The sequence below is a fragment of the Bos indicus genome, chromosome 21, assembly GCF_029378745.1.
Source record: "Bos indicus isolate NIAB-ARS_2022 breed Sahiwal x Tharparkar chromosome 21, NIAB-ARS_B.indTharparkar_mat_pri_1.0, whole genome shotgun sequence".
Taxonomy (NCBI): Eukaryota; Metazoa; Chordata; class Mammalia; order Artiodactyla; family Bovidae; genus Bos; species Bos indicus.
The window spans coordinates 59,251,870-59,265,876 of NC_091780.1; the positions used below are offsets into that span (position 1 = coordinate 59,251,870).

Sequence of the window (14,007 nt, forward strand, 5' to 3'; positions counted from 1 at the left end):
CCCATCCCCACCCCTCACCCCCCGGGTATAAAATCTCTTGCCCCATGGTTACCTAAAGGTGGGGAATCAGCCTTTGAACAGACATCTGCCACCGTCCACACTCCATCCCCCGCCTCCCAGTTGCTGGCATCTGAAATAAAGCAAACTTTCCTTTCCACCAACTTGGCCTGTTTATTGACTTTTGAGCAGCCAGCAGCCGGACCCACCGCACACACTCTTTTGGGAACAAGAACACCTACTAGAACGGGCTAAAATGGGCTTGAGGACGTTTCTGGTAATTGAAAAAAAGTTTTATATAACTGGATAGAGATGATGCTGCAGAATGTTACGAACGAACAAAAAAAATAATTGAATTAGACATGTAGAACGGATGAGTTTTTCATATGCAAATTATGGGCTCAGTAAAGCTATTGTTGTAAAAAGAAAGATGAGCAGTGGCCGTAGGCTACCTAGGAAATATGATGAGCTGGGGTTCCAGGGACCTGAAGGTGAATACCAGAGTCCTGACTGTGGGCGTCTGTGGGGCCCCTGGAGCGAGTTACTCATCTTTCTGAGTCTTAGCTCCCTCCTTTGCAGTAGAGAAATAGTATTCATTTTGCAGCTTGTTCTGAGAGGTTGTCCCTGCAGCAGGAAATGGCAACCCACTCCAGTATTTCTTGCCTGGCGAATCCCATGGGCAGAAGAGCCTGGCAGGCTACAGTTCATGGGACATGACTAACTGAGCATGCTGAGAGCTTGATGATTTAATGTATGTACCTGGTAGGTACCCAATACATGACACTCTCCTGGCTTACATCTGACGTTCTAAGGGGTTCAGAGTCCCCTGGGAGCCAGCTGCTTTTTCCCACTGCCTGGAACCCTGTCTCCACTCCTCCTCCTTCTTAGGCTAATTCAGCTCCTTCTTCAGGACTCAGTTCAAATCTCTCCTTGAGAAGGCCTTTCCTGACAGCCACCCTCTCTCCTTCCACCTGGGTGGGGCTAGGCTCTGTGAGCTCCTACAATGCCCCATGCTCACCTCTCACGACTGTGTCTCACTAAATACTTGGGTTCATTTCCTCCCAGTCTGAAATCTTGGAATCATCTGCATGTAATTCGTGATCCTCTCCTTTGTGCTGGCACACAGCAGGTGTACAGATACTCAGTAAATGAACAAATGAGCACATTAGATTCCTTTGAGGGATCCTGTCTTTACAGAGAAGCCCCCACCTCCTCCCAAGGGCCATGCCTCTGCCCGTATGTGGTGGGTCCCTTGGGGGCACTTCTTTTTTTTGATTGGGGAGCAGAGGTTGAGGTAGAGGAAGGAAGGGCTGCAGTATCCAGCCCTCCCTCTGTCCAGACCCCTGTGAATATTGAATAGCAACAGTGGCCGCCTCTATGCCGAATGACGCTGAGTATCACTCCTGATCTTCGGTGTCTCATTCAACCCTCACAACAATCTCACCGAGGCAGGTAGCATTCTCACTGTTCCTGTTTTAGAGCTATGGACCCAGGCTCAGAGAGGTTCAGTAACCCACCCAGAGTCACACAGCTAGTGGGGGACGGAGCTGGGATTCACGCCGGTGTCCACCTGACACCCGAGCCACGCTCCTAACTCAGAGTCCCTTGGCCAGTCATCTCCTCTTTATGGTAATAGATCCTGGACTATTATGTGTCGAAAACTCTTGGAGAAAAGGGCTTTTAAAAATTCTTTAACTACTTCCTCTCATCTTCAGTAATGATAATATTTTTTTGAAGATTTTTTTTTTGATGTGGACTGTTTTTTAAAAGTCTTTACTGAGTTTGTAACAATATTGCTTCTGTTTTATGTTTTGGTTTTTTGGCTTGAGGCATGTCCCGACCAGGGATGGAACCTGCACCTTCTGCAATGGATGGTGAAGTCTTAACCACTGGATGACCAGGGAAATCCCTGAAATGACATTGTTACAGAGAACAGCAACATCAGCCTCCTTTCTTAAGTAACTTTTGTTCTTTGGTACAGATACATTTTAATTTTCGGCTTCAATCGATATAAATAAGTTCTATGCGTGTGTGCTAAGTCTCTTTAGTCATGTCCAACTCTGTGCAATCCTATGGACTGTAGCCCACCAGGGTCCTCTGTCCATGGGATTCTCCAGGCAAGAATCCTGGAATGGGTTGCCATGCCCTTCTTCAGGGAACGTTCCTGACCCAGGGATGGAAGCCGCGTCTCTTACATCTCCTGCACTGCACACAGATTCTTTCCCATTAGTGCCACGTGGTAAGCCCGAATAAGTTCTGTAGCATTTCATTTTAAACTGGGGCTTCTGAACACACTTCCTGTGAATCTGCTGAGCTGGGGAAGGTAGAGGGTGTATTAGTACCAGAAATCAGCCCCACATTGCAGAATGCAAAGGGTCCCCTGGGTTGTGGATGGTCCTGAGCTGGAGTGGGTTGGAGGATGCTGGGCAGACAGTGAGGGATATTGTGGAGGACAACATTCTGCACAAACAGGTGTCTTTTCTTCTCAACTCCCAGTTTGGAAAGGAGCTAGAAAGAAACATCTTTGTTGTTTTAAAATGTTCCTGGTATGGAAACAGTCAGAACAATGACATTAATGGGTAGACTTCACGCAGTGCCAACAGTTGGCAAGGTATTGTCCTGAGGACTGTCTATGTTGACTCATATGACCGCCCAGTGATGCAGGAGCCCTGGGTGTCCGACCGTGACTGGGAGCTGGAACTGGGGATCTTTTGAAATCCTCTTTCCCGACTTTCGTCATCCCTGTGCTGTGTTATTCGTCCAGCACAAGGGTGGGGGTGGGTGGGGACACGGGTGCCACACCCCCAGTCCCAGCTCCTGCCTGCCTTGGCACACGGGTGGCCGTCATCCCCCAGGAAAGGCAGAGATGCCACTTGGGTGACTGCCCTGCCCTGGGGGCTTTCTCAGTGCTTGTGCCCAGGAGGATGTTTTTGAGTCACATCACTAGCTCCAATTTCTTGTCCTGAAATCTCATGAAAGGCTGTATTGAGCCATCACTTACAGTATCTCCCCCTCTCAGGATTATAAGCCCCATGAGGCAGGATTAGTTCCTTGTTGTAGGCCCAGTCTCAGCACTCTGTCTGGCCCATAGCATGCGCCCAGTTCATCTCAGTGGCTGCACGTGGACTCACTGGGCAGGGCACTGGGCAGGTGGAGAAGTAACACCCACCTAGAGAAGCCAGATGTTCCGAAGTTTTGAGTGGTCAAGTGTTTATGATGCCTTTTAAAACACTCAGCACAGACATGAGGGAGGTGGCAATTTTTTTTTTTTTGTACATCCTGCTACTTCTGCTAAGTCACTTCAGTCATGTACGACTCTGTGTGATCCCACAGATGGCAGCCACCAGGCTCCCCCATCCCTGGGATTCTCCAGGCAAGAACACTGGAGTGGGTTGCCATTTCCTTCTCCAGTGCATGAAAGTGAAAAGTGAAAGTGAAGTGGTTCAGTCGTGTCCGACTCTTTGGGACCCCGTGGACTGTAGCCTACCAGACTCCTCTGTCCATGGGATTTCCTAGGCAAAAGTACTGGAGTGGGTTGCCATTGCCTTCTCCTAAGACTATCATTAGGTATATCTAAAACCCAGAAGTTAACAAAGAGGCCTTTTTCACCTAGAACTGAGTGGGATTTTCAACTTTCCTGATGAAGACCAAGGTCTTTGTGGCTTTGATTACAGCCAGCAGTATGAAGGGCCTGTTAAAGGAGATGGTAGGATAAAGGGGGCCATCCTTTGACTGGACTATGAGCTTGGTATCAGTGGCTTCTGTGGCCTGTATCCCCTCCTCGATGATGTCCAGCACAGCCTTGTGGGCCACCTGCCAAGGGAAAAATAAACATCAGCAATTGCCATGCAGACACCTTTATTTACTGAGTTTTGGTGTTTTGTCTGGGAATGGGGATACCCCCTCAAGAGGCTCCAAGGTGATACGTGGCACTGGGTTTCCTCAACTAATTGCAGCTGTGGTGGTTACTGGTCAGTTGGCTCTGAAGTACAGAGTTAAATGCTTACAAATACAGACTGGAAAGACCTGGTTTTGAGCAATTGCAATTGCTACCATTGTTGTATAGAAAACCTAGGTTAGGTATTTCTAAGTAGTACCTCCTGGTTTGGTCAGATAGGGAAAAAATTCATGTCCTCCTCAACTGCAGGGGCCTGGAGGACTCTCGACAATTACAACCTTTGTTTTTCTTTTTTCAGCTATGTATAAAATTTTAATTTTAATCCTTGTTTTTGGTATGTGCAGAGAAGCATGCCACAGGAAAAGTCCATGATGGCCTTCATGTTCCAGTGAGATCTCTCTGCACTCCTTTCCTGAGCACCAGTGATGAAGAGCCTCTTCTCTGGTCCAGGACCACTTCTGATCATTATACTCTGTTATCAAAATAAAATTTCAGGTTAGGGGTCAGAGACCCATGTGGACAGGGGCTGGGCAGGTAACTCCCGTGAGATGAGGAGGTGTCTCGTAAGGGCAGAGGGCACAGGGGGAACCTGGGGGGCTCCCTCGGGCTGACTGTTTGGGCTCACTGAATTTGGCTTGGTGGCTTCTTGCAGGAGAATCAGAATCTAACATTTTAGATCCAGTATCTTACGGAAGTCAGCTGTTTCCCTCCCTCCCTCTTCCTTCCTTCCTTTCTTTCCTCCCTCTCTCCTCCCTTCTTTCTTTCATCCTCTCTACCTTCCTTCTTTTCTTTCAGTTGCAGAGCAAACACCACGCCTCTACAGGGTACCCCTGGCCTATGAGCGTCACATGATGACTTGTGAGCACCTAGGCTTTAGGAAGACGAGGTCAAATGCGGGGCAGAAGAATGGTGCCAGGCAGCTGCTCGTCTGCGCAGCTTCCTGACAAGCAAAGACTTGACTCTCAGAGCCCTGTAGTTGGACCTTAGGAACACTTACTTGAAGAAGGATAAAGGATGCCGGGGTATCAGTGGTGTGTATGCTCAGTCTTTCAGTCTATCGACCCTTTGCGACCCTTGGGGCTGTAGTCCACCAGGCTCCTCAGTCCCTGCAATTCTCCAGGCAAGAGTACTGGAGTGGGTTGCCATGCCTTCCACCAGGGGATCTTTCTGACCCAGGGATCGAACCTGCGTCTCCTGCATCTCCTGCACTGCAGGTGGATTCTTTACCACTGAGCCACTGAGGAAGCCCCTATCAGTGGTATAACAGCCATAAAGCCACAGGCCTGGTAGCTATGAGATCCAGTCTTACTTCTGTTGTAGAGAAGTCATTTTGCCTCTTGGGGCTTCTATTTCCTAATCAATGAGATGATTAGGCCTCCACAAGCCAGGCCTTTCGGACTCACACTTACATACAATATGCTTCTCAACCAACTCACTTTGTAAACTTGCAGGGAGCCTGTCTTTGTGATTCCAGAAAAATCAGCATTTTTGTCAAAGGCATCCTGGATGCTCATCTTTGGGAGGATGGTTTCCAGGTCATAAGAGGCAGAAAAGGAAAATTTTGGAATGAACACTTCTAACCACCTGTGGAAAAGAAGAAATGACCAGGTGTGGTGGTAGCCCGAGGTAGCCATTCTAGGTGGATCTCAGAAGACTCTGCTCTTCCTCCAGGCACTGGCTGCTGCTAGAGAAGTCAACACATCCCGGAAAACAACCTAGGTTGCTCTGGAAGTAAACCTCATGGATGAGCAAGTCCAGCTTTGAAGATCAGTTCAGTTCAGTTGCGCAATTGTGTTCAACTCTTTGCGACCCCATGGACTGCAGCACACCAGGCTTCCCTGTCTATCACCAACTCCTGGACCTTGCTCAAACTCATGTCCATTGAGTTGATGTCGTGTTCAACTCTTTTCGACCTCATGGACTGCAGCACACCGGGCCTCCCTGTCCATCACCAACTCCTGGAGCTTGCTCAAACTCATGTCCATCGAGTTGCTGATGCCAACCAACCATCTCATCCTCTGTCATCCCCTTCTCCTGCCTTCAGTTTTTCCCAGCATCAGGGTTTTTCTAAGGAGTCAGCTCTTCCCATTAGGTGGCGAGAATATTGGAGCTTCAGCTTCAGCATCAGTCCTTCCAATGAATATTCAGAGTTGATTTCCTTTAGAATTGACTGCCTTGATCTCCTTGCTGTCCAAGGGACTCTCAAGAGTCTTCTCCAACACCACAGTTCAAAAGCATCAATTTTTCGGCGCTCAGCTTTCTTTACGGTCCGACTCTCACATCCATGCCTCTGGAGGTGGTGTAACACCCTGGTCACACATCTAGTGTGTGTTCTGCCTGGGATTCCAAGTCAGGTCTCAGATCCCGTGATCCCAAATTCAAATCCCAGATCCCACATTCTGCTTTTTCTGCTTCATGCATGCTATGCATGCTAAGTCACTTCAGTCGTGTCCGACTCTGTGCGACCCCATAGACGGCAGCCCACCAGGTTCCCCCGTCCCTGGGGTTCTCCAGGCAAGAACACTGGAGTGGGTTGCCATTTCCTTCTGCTTCATAGGGTTACTTAAAAAAAAAAAAAAAAAACTTTTTAAGTTAGGGTATGCATACACACTAAGTCACTGCAGTTATGTCTGACTCTTTGCAACCCTAAGGACTGTAGCCCACCAGGCTCCTCTGTCCATGGAATTCTCCAGGCAAGAATACTGGAGAGGGTTACTGTGCCCTCCTCCAAGGTGATCTTCCCAACCCATGGATCAGACCCACATCTCTTGTCTCCTGCATTGGCAGGCAGGTTCTTCAGCACTAGAGCCACCTGGGAAGCCCAAATTGGGGTTCAGCCATTTATAATGTTTTGGTAGTTTCAGGTGAACAGTGAAGGGACCCAGCCATTCATATACGTATATCCATTCTCCCCCAGACTTCCCTCCCAACCAGGCAGCCACATACGTTGAGCAGGGTTCCCTGTGCTATACTGTAGGTCCTTGTTGGTTATCCATTTTAAATATAGCAGTGTGCATGTCCCTAAGGGCTTCCCTGGTGGCTCAGTGGTAAAGAATTCACCTGCAATGCAGCAGACCCAGGATAGATCCCTGGGTTGGGAAAATCCTCTGGAGAAGGGAATGGCAACCTACTCCAGTATTGTTGCCTGGAGAATCCCATGGACAGAGGAGCCTGATGGCTACAGTCCACAGGGTTGCAAAGAGTCGGACACAAATGAGTGTTAAATGTACAGCATGTCCCTGCCTAACTCCCTAGCCATTTGTTGTTCAGTCGCTCAATCATGACTCTTTGCAACCTCATGGACTGCAGCATGCCAGGCTTCCCTGTCCTTCACCATCTCCCGGAGTTTTTCTCCAACTCATGTCCATTGAGTCTGTGACGACATCCAATCATTTCTTCCTCTTTCATCCCCTTCTCCTCCTGCCTTCAATCTTTCCCTAAATCAGAGTCTTTCCCCTAACCATAGGGCTACTTTTTTTTGTTTTGTTTCACATATGATATTTTACATGTTTCAGTGTCATTCTCCCATATCATAGAGGCTACTTTTTAAAGAAGTGAGAAAGAGAAATCAGACTTCAAAGTCCCAACCTCAACAGCCAGAAATGCTCTTACCCCTTAGAGATTCCTCCAAATACCCTTCATCCCTTTTGTGTAGATCTGATAATTTTCTCACCATGGCTGCCTGCCCCTCCCTAGCAAGAGGTGTTTGCTGGTGTGTAGATGCCCTTCAAAAAGTGAAAACTCAGAGTAGAAGCCTACCTACAACTTTGGTTGTCCAGATGCCTCCTCCCTGACAGGTGTCCTCCTTTGGCATAAGGAGGATTTTAGACTCAGTGACCCGACTGCCACTGGAAACTCCAGCAGTTTTGGAGTAAGTAAGTCAGGGTTGAGATTAAAAAAATATGTATTTATTTATTTGGCTGCATCGTCAGGTCTTAGCTGTGACACGTGTGATCTTTGTTGTTTCATCTGGGAAGGCTCGTTGTGGTGCGTGGGCTCAGGGGTTGCGGCACTCGGGCTTAGTTGCTCCACAATATGTGGGATCTTAGTTCCCCAACCAGGGATCAAACCCTTGTTCCCTGCATTGCAGGGTGGATTCTTAACCACTGGACCACCATCAAGGAAGTCCCAGGTTGTGGTTGTATCAACTCTGAGTCCATGATGGGCAATTTTTTAACCTCTCTGGATTTCAGTTTGCTTATTCTGCTCTGTGACATTGAGATAATAATACAGCCCTGTAGAGCTGTTCAGAGGATTGAGGGCAATAAGGCTTGTCTATGTCAGGCCAGTCCTAACATGATAGCCGCATTCCCAACAGCTTCTTTGCTGAAACTAAATTTATGTAAGTTGGACATTTTATCATACCAAATATAACTAAAGTTTGAGAAATCTTTTTGATGAATGAATAAGTACTTTCAGTTCAGTTCAGTTACTCAGTCTTGTCCGACTCTTTGCGACCCCATGAACCGCAGCACGCCAGGCTTCCCTGTCCATTACCAACTCCAGGAGTCCACCCAAACCCATGTCCATCGAGTCGGTGATGCCATCCCACCATCTCATCCTCTGTCATCCCCTTCTCCTCCTGCCCTCAATCTTTCCCAGCATCAGGGTCTTTTCCAATGCTACTCCCTCTTCTCCTCCGCGTCCTCATGTGTCGGCAAGCCTTTCAGCGCCTGTACTTGGTTGTGATGCCCTCCTCACTTTAATATCTCTGTTTTACCCAGCTCATCTCATCACACCCACGGGTTCGCTACTAAGATTCAAATCACTCATTACTTTCAATCTCCATCTCATCTGAACTTCCTGTATCTAACCACCTACTTGATATCTCCTTCTGATGTCACAAGTGAACCTTAAGCTCAACGTGACCCAAATGGAACTGACACTCTTTTCCAAACACACTCTCCCAAGGAAAGTTACAACTGAAACTTCCTTTCAACATCTCCATCTATGCCACCACCACTCAACTAGCTATTCAAATGTAGGATTTGTCCTTGAATCTCCTTCTTCCTCTTTCTCCTTATCAACGCATCACTTACCAGTTTAAATGTACCCATTCTGAAGGATGAAACTGACCAGAAATGAGCAAAAGAGTTTTGTTTTTTTTTTTTTGGGTCTTAATTAGGGCGATCATTCCACAGTTTTGAAGGTAATTTTCACTGTCAAAATCAGTGTTACACACTATAGAGGAAGACAACAAAATCTGGATAAAATATTGCAATGCCACAGTGTCCAGCATCCAACCAAAACTGCTAAATATTCTAAGAAATGGGAAAATGTTATCTATGTCCAGAAGAAAAAAATTAGCCAATAGAAACAGATGCAAATGTGACTGAAATTACGGAATTAACAGACAGCAACTTTAAAACAGCTGTTTGTGTGTGTTAGTCATTCAGGGGTGTCTGACTCTTTGTGACCCATGGACTATAGCCTGCCAGGCTCCTCTCTCCATGGGATTCTCCAAGCAAGAATACTGGAGTGGGTAACCATTCCTTTCCCCAAGGGATCTTCCCAACCTAGGGATAGAACCCAGGTCTCCTACATTGCAGGCAGAATCTTTACCTTCTGAGCTACTGGGGAAGCTTTTACAATAAAGCATGATATAAATCAAATGTATAAAAAGAATCACATTGGCCTTTCAGAGATGAAAAATTCAGTATCCAAAATGAAAAATTGGCTGGCTAGCCTTATGAGAAAATTTAAATTATACAAGAGATCAACAACCTTGAAAATAGAGCAGTAAGAGAAACCCAAACTGATGAGAGCAAACTGGTGGAAAAAAACAGGAGTCTCAGGGACCCATGGGAAAAAATGAAGTGGCCTAATATCCTTGTAATTATAATCTAGGCAAAAACTGGGTGTGGGAAGACAGGAAAAGCTTTGAAGAAATAATTGCCAGAAATACTGTGTAATTTGCCCTGTATACACTATACCTAAGTAAAAAAGACTAAATGCAATAAAATGAAATGAAGGCAGCCCTGCCAGTTTTTCCCTTATGCTGTATGATCATGCATGACTGTCCATCTGTCTAGATTGCCCTGGACATTCTCCCCACCTGACAAACTCCTTTTCAAACTTCCAGCTCCAGTTCCAAATCACCCGGTCACCAAGTATTCCTGAATCCCACAGAATGTTTGACCCTCCTTTTACAAACCCCTGCGACAAGCCATAGTGATCTACCTTCCTATGTGTCTGCCTCCCTGGTTAGAGAGTGTGGACCTTTTGTGGCTTCCTCTGGGGCAGGAAATATGATCAGGGAGTAATGGGGAGAAGACTAAAGGGGAATATAAAGATGATGGAGGCTGTGGATGGGAAAATGGGAGCCCCGAGGGCCAGGTTCTGCTGACTCACCCATACCCAGGGACTTCTGAACCATAAAGAAAGCTGAGTACTGAAGAATCAGTGCTTTTGAACTGTGGTGCTGGAGAAGACTCTTGAGAATCCCTTGGACAGCAAGATCAAACCAGTCAATCCTAAAGGAAATCAACCCCAAATACTCATTGGAAGGACTGATGCTGAAGCTGAAGCTCCAATCCTTTGGCCACCTGATGTGAGAAGAGCCAGCTCATTGGAGAAGACCTGATGCTGGGAAAGACTGAGGGCAGGAGGAGAAGGGGATGACAGAGGATGAGATGGTTGGATGGCATCACCGACTCACTGGACATGAGTTTGAGCAAACTCTGGGAGATGGTGAAGGACAGGGAAGCCTGGCACGCTGCAGTCCATGGGGTCCCAAAGAGCCGTACAGGACTTGGTGACTGAACAAGAAGAGCTCTGGGTCTTTGTTGCTGTGCAGGGGCTTTCTCTAGTTGCAGTGAGCAGGGGCCGCCTTCTGGGGGCAGTGTGCGGGCTTCCCACTGTGGCGGCTTCCCTGACTGTACAGTGTGGGCTCCAGGGTGTGGGGGCTTCAGTAAGAGCAGCTTGTGGGCTCTACAGCTCGGGCTCAATAGTTGTGTCACATGGGCTTTGTTGCCCCGCAGCATGTGGGATCTTCCTGGATCTTGGATGGAACCCATGTCCTCTGCATTGGCAGGCAGATGCTTAACCACTGGACCCCCAGAGAAGTCCTATTTAATGTATTCTTGCTCTTAACTGTAGAGCAGAGTGGGTGCCTCAAGGCTGACCCTGCAGCACCATCTTAACCAGAAGTGACGCTTCAGAGCTTCCCAACAAGGACCCAACGTCACCAACTGTGGACCTGTGCACCTGCCTCGAGGGGAAGGGCTCCCCAGAGCTCCCGGCAACCTCTTTTGCTACAACACTGCTCATTTCTTAGCTTGCCTTGGATGGTCGCCTGACTTTCAGGAATCTGAGCCAAGCTGAGGGTGGAGATGGGGAAGGGAGGCAGGTCTAGATGGATGCCCAAGCCCCGAGGAGCTTTTTTTTCTGTTTGTTTCTAGTTGGTTTTTCCTAGTCCAGGAATCTGTGAATCATCTGTTCACAGCATGCCAAGAAAAACAACAGCCAAAATGTGACTCGTGCTGGAAGGGCAAGCAGCTTTCATGGGAGCGCACACAGTACAATGCCCTACAGACCTGGTGCCTTTAACGGGCGTCTCAGATATGGATGGGTGCCCCCCAGGTGCAAAGTAGATTCACATGCATTTCATCACCTAATCCCCCTCAAATGCCCCGTGAGATGGATATGATGATTCTCCAGGCAAGAATATACTGGAGTGAATTACCATTCCCTTCTCCAGATCTCCACTTCACAGAGAGGAAAAACTAAGGGTCGGGCCCAATTAAGTGCCTTGCCTAATGTCACAAACCAAATGCAAGGCAGAGCTTTGAACATGAACTTCAGCCTGTCTGACACCAGGGCCTCCTGCCCCAATCTCCAGCCCCTTGAAGCCCCTGCCAAAGTCCTTAAAGTAAAAGGTCATTAATTTGCAACACAATACCTTGGGTTTTAGCCTGGAACAGATGAAGAAACATTAGTGAAAAAAGCTGTTGAAATCCAAATAAAGTTCAGTTAATAGTACTGTACCAGCTTCAGTTCTTTGTGTCAAATGTCTCCTGATTGTATGTGGGCTTCCCTGATAGCTCAGTTGGTTAAGAATCTTCCTGCGATGCAGGAGACCCCAGTTCAATTCCTGGGTGGGGAAGATCCCCTGGAGAAGGGACAGGCTACCCACTCCAGTATTCTTGGGCTTCCCTTGTGGCTCAGCTGGTAAGGAATCTGGCTTCAATGTGGGAGATCTGGGTTTGATCCCTGGGTTGGGAAGATGCCCTGGAGACGGGAAAGGCTACCCACTCCAGTTTCCTGACCTGGAGAATGCCATGGACTGTACAGTCCACGGGGTTGCAAGGAGTCGGACACAACTTAGTGGCTTTCACTTTACTGGTTATATAAGATATTAGTATTGAGGATATTGGGGCCAGAGAATGCAGAAACTCTATACTATGTTCACAACATTTTTGTAAGTCTAAAATTATTCAAAAATTTAAAATTTATTTAAAGAGAATGGCCAATCAGGTAAGTAAGTCATGAACACATTCCAACATTGATCTGAGACTCTGGGTGGTGGGGCGTAGGGTGGGGAAGGTAACTTCCTTGCATTCACACATTAAACGTCTGTGATTTTTGCCCCTGACATGGACCCACAAAGTGGCTGTATCCTTCCCTTACCAGATCTGCTTCCTGATCTCCTCAAGCAGACAGTCTCTTCTTGGTTCCAGCATGTCTTTACAGCCGTTGGATGGCGGCTGACTTTCCTTTTCAACAAAGTAGACCAGGCTTCATGTTCAGAGGCTTTAGGAAACAACAGTCTCAGTGGAATTTAATTGCTGTATATTTTTATAATTAATTTTTATTTATGTCAAGTTTGGGGGGGTTTCTATACATGACTGTGATATTAATTTTCCTGTTGAAACATATTTTTTTTTAATGTGGATTGATTTAAAGGTCAATCTAGGTAAATAACAGAAGGAAAGAGATGAGGACTCAGCCGCAATCAGAAAAGGGCTTGAGGAATGGATGTAAGTTGGGAAATTAAGTGGAAATGGAAAGAACAGTTCACAAAGAGAGATGATGTGTTGGCCTTGACAGCTTAAGGTTACACTTGATCACTGACCTGGTGACCCAGTGGGGTTGGGAAACGCTCTCTAGCTGGGCCTGAGCCAGAGGAAGTCAGCCTTGGGACCCTAAACTCTCACCTGGCTTTTCCACACGGGTACCCTGCCTGCGTGAGTGTGTGTTAAGTCGCTTCAGTCATGTCCGATTCTTTGCAACCCTATGGACTGTAGCCCTCCAGGCTCCTCTGTTCATGGGATTCTCCAGGCAAGAATACTAGAGTGGGTTGCTATGCTCTCCTCCAGGGCATCTTCCCTACCCAGGGATCAAACCCGCATCTCTCATGTCTCCTGCCTGCATTGGCAGGCAGGTTCTTTACTACTAGGGTCACCGGGGAAGCCTGGCACCCTGCCTGGCACAGACTCAAATGCTCAGAAACTATTTGTTGACTAAAGGCGTGGAAGAATGAATATGCAGATAAAGCTCTGGAGTTAGTTCTATGGATTTCCAATACGAGTGTCAAAGTATTGTCCAAGACAGCAGGGCCTTGGGGGACCATCCAGGACACCCCATCATGGCACAAATGGGAAACACAGGCCGGGCAAGAAGGAGGTGTTTGCTCGAACCACACAGTGCGGGGAAGAGCAGGATGGGAAGGAGCTTATTACCTGTGATTATCCTCGCCAGCACGCCAGCCTGTCACTTCCAGTGTGTGACCACAGGAATGACCTCCCCCAGGGCAAACAGGAAGCCAGCCTCCAGGCACCCAACGGGCACTTGAAAAGCCATCTGCTCGGAAGCTGCCCGAAGGCGTTCTGCATTAGTTGGAAGGTCAGGTTGGATCACATCCCAGGGTCCTTCCTATCTGGGATTGTGATGTCGGGCACTTCCATGCAGGGGCACTTCCATCCTCTCCTCTCGAGGAGTACACCCATCCGTGGGCATCTTCTGGCTCAGAAGGCTCCAGGCACTGCCTCACAGACTGAGGAAAGGAGCATCTCAGTGGTGCCACCTTCCCAAAAAGGGCAGACTGACCACCATTGTCCCTCCAATCACCATGACCTGCTCTACACAATGTTCTTATTTATTTATTACTCATA

At 47.6% G+C, this 14,007-nt stretch overlaps 1 long non-coding RNA gene across 2 annotated transcripts; it reads right to left on the reverse strand.

Annotated features, from left to right (window-relative positions):
- Window positions 1-46: 46 nt before the first annotated feature.
- LOC139178248 (uncharacterized) lies at window positions 47-14,007 on the reverse strand. Of its 2 annotated transcripts, XR_011562694.1 has the most exons (4): window positions 13,576-14,007; window positions 12,524-12,646; window positions 4,893-6,457; window positions 47-3,810 (listed from the first exon to the last, which is right to left on the reverse strand). It is a non-coding gene; the product is annotated as an uncharacterized lncRNA (long non-coding RNA). The 2 variants fall into 2 exon arrangements; XR_011562693.1 differs by lacking the exon at window positions 47-3,810 and having other exon boundaries at window positions 3,817-6,457.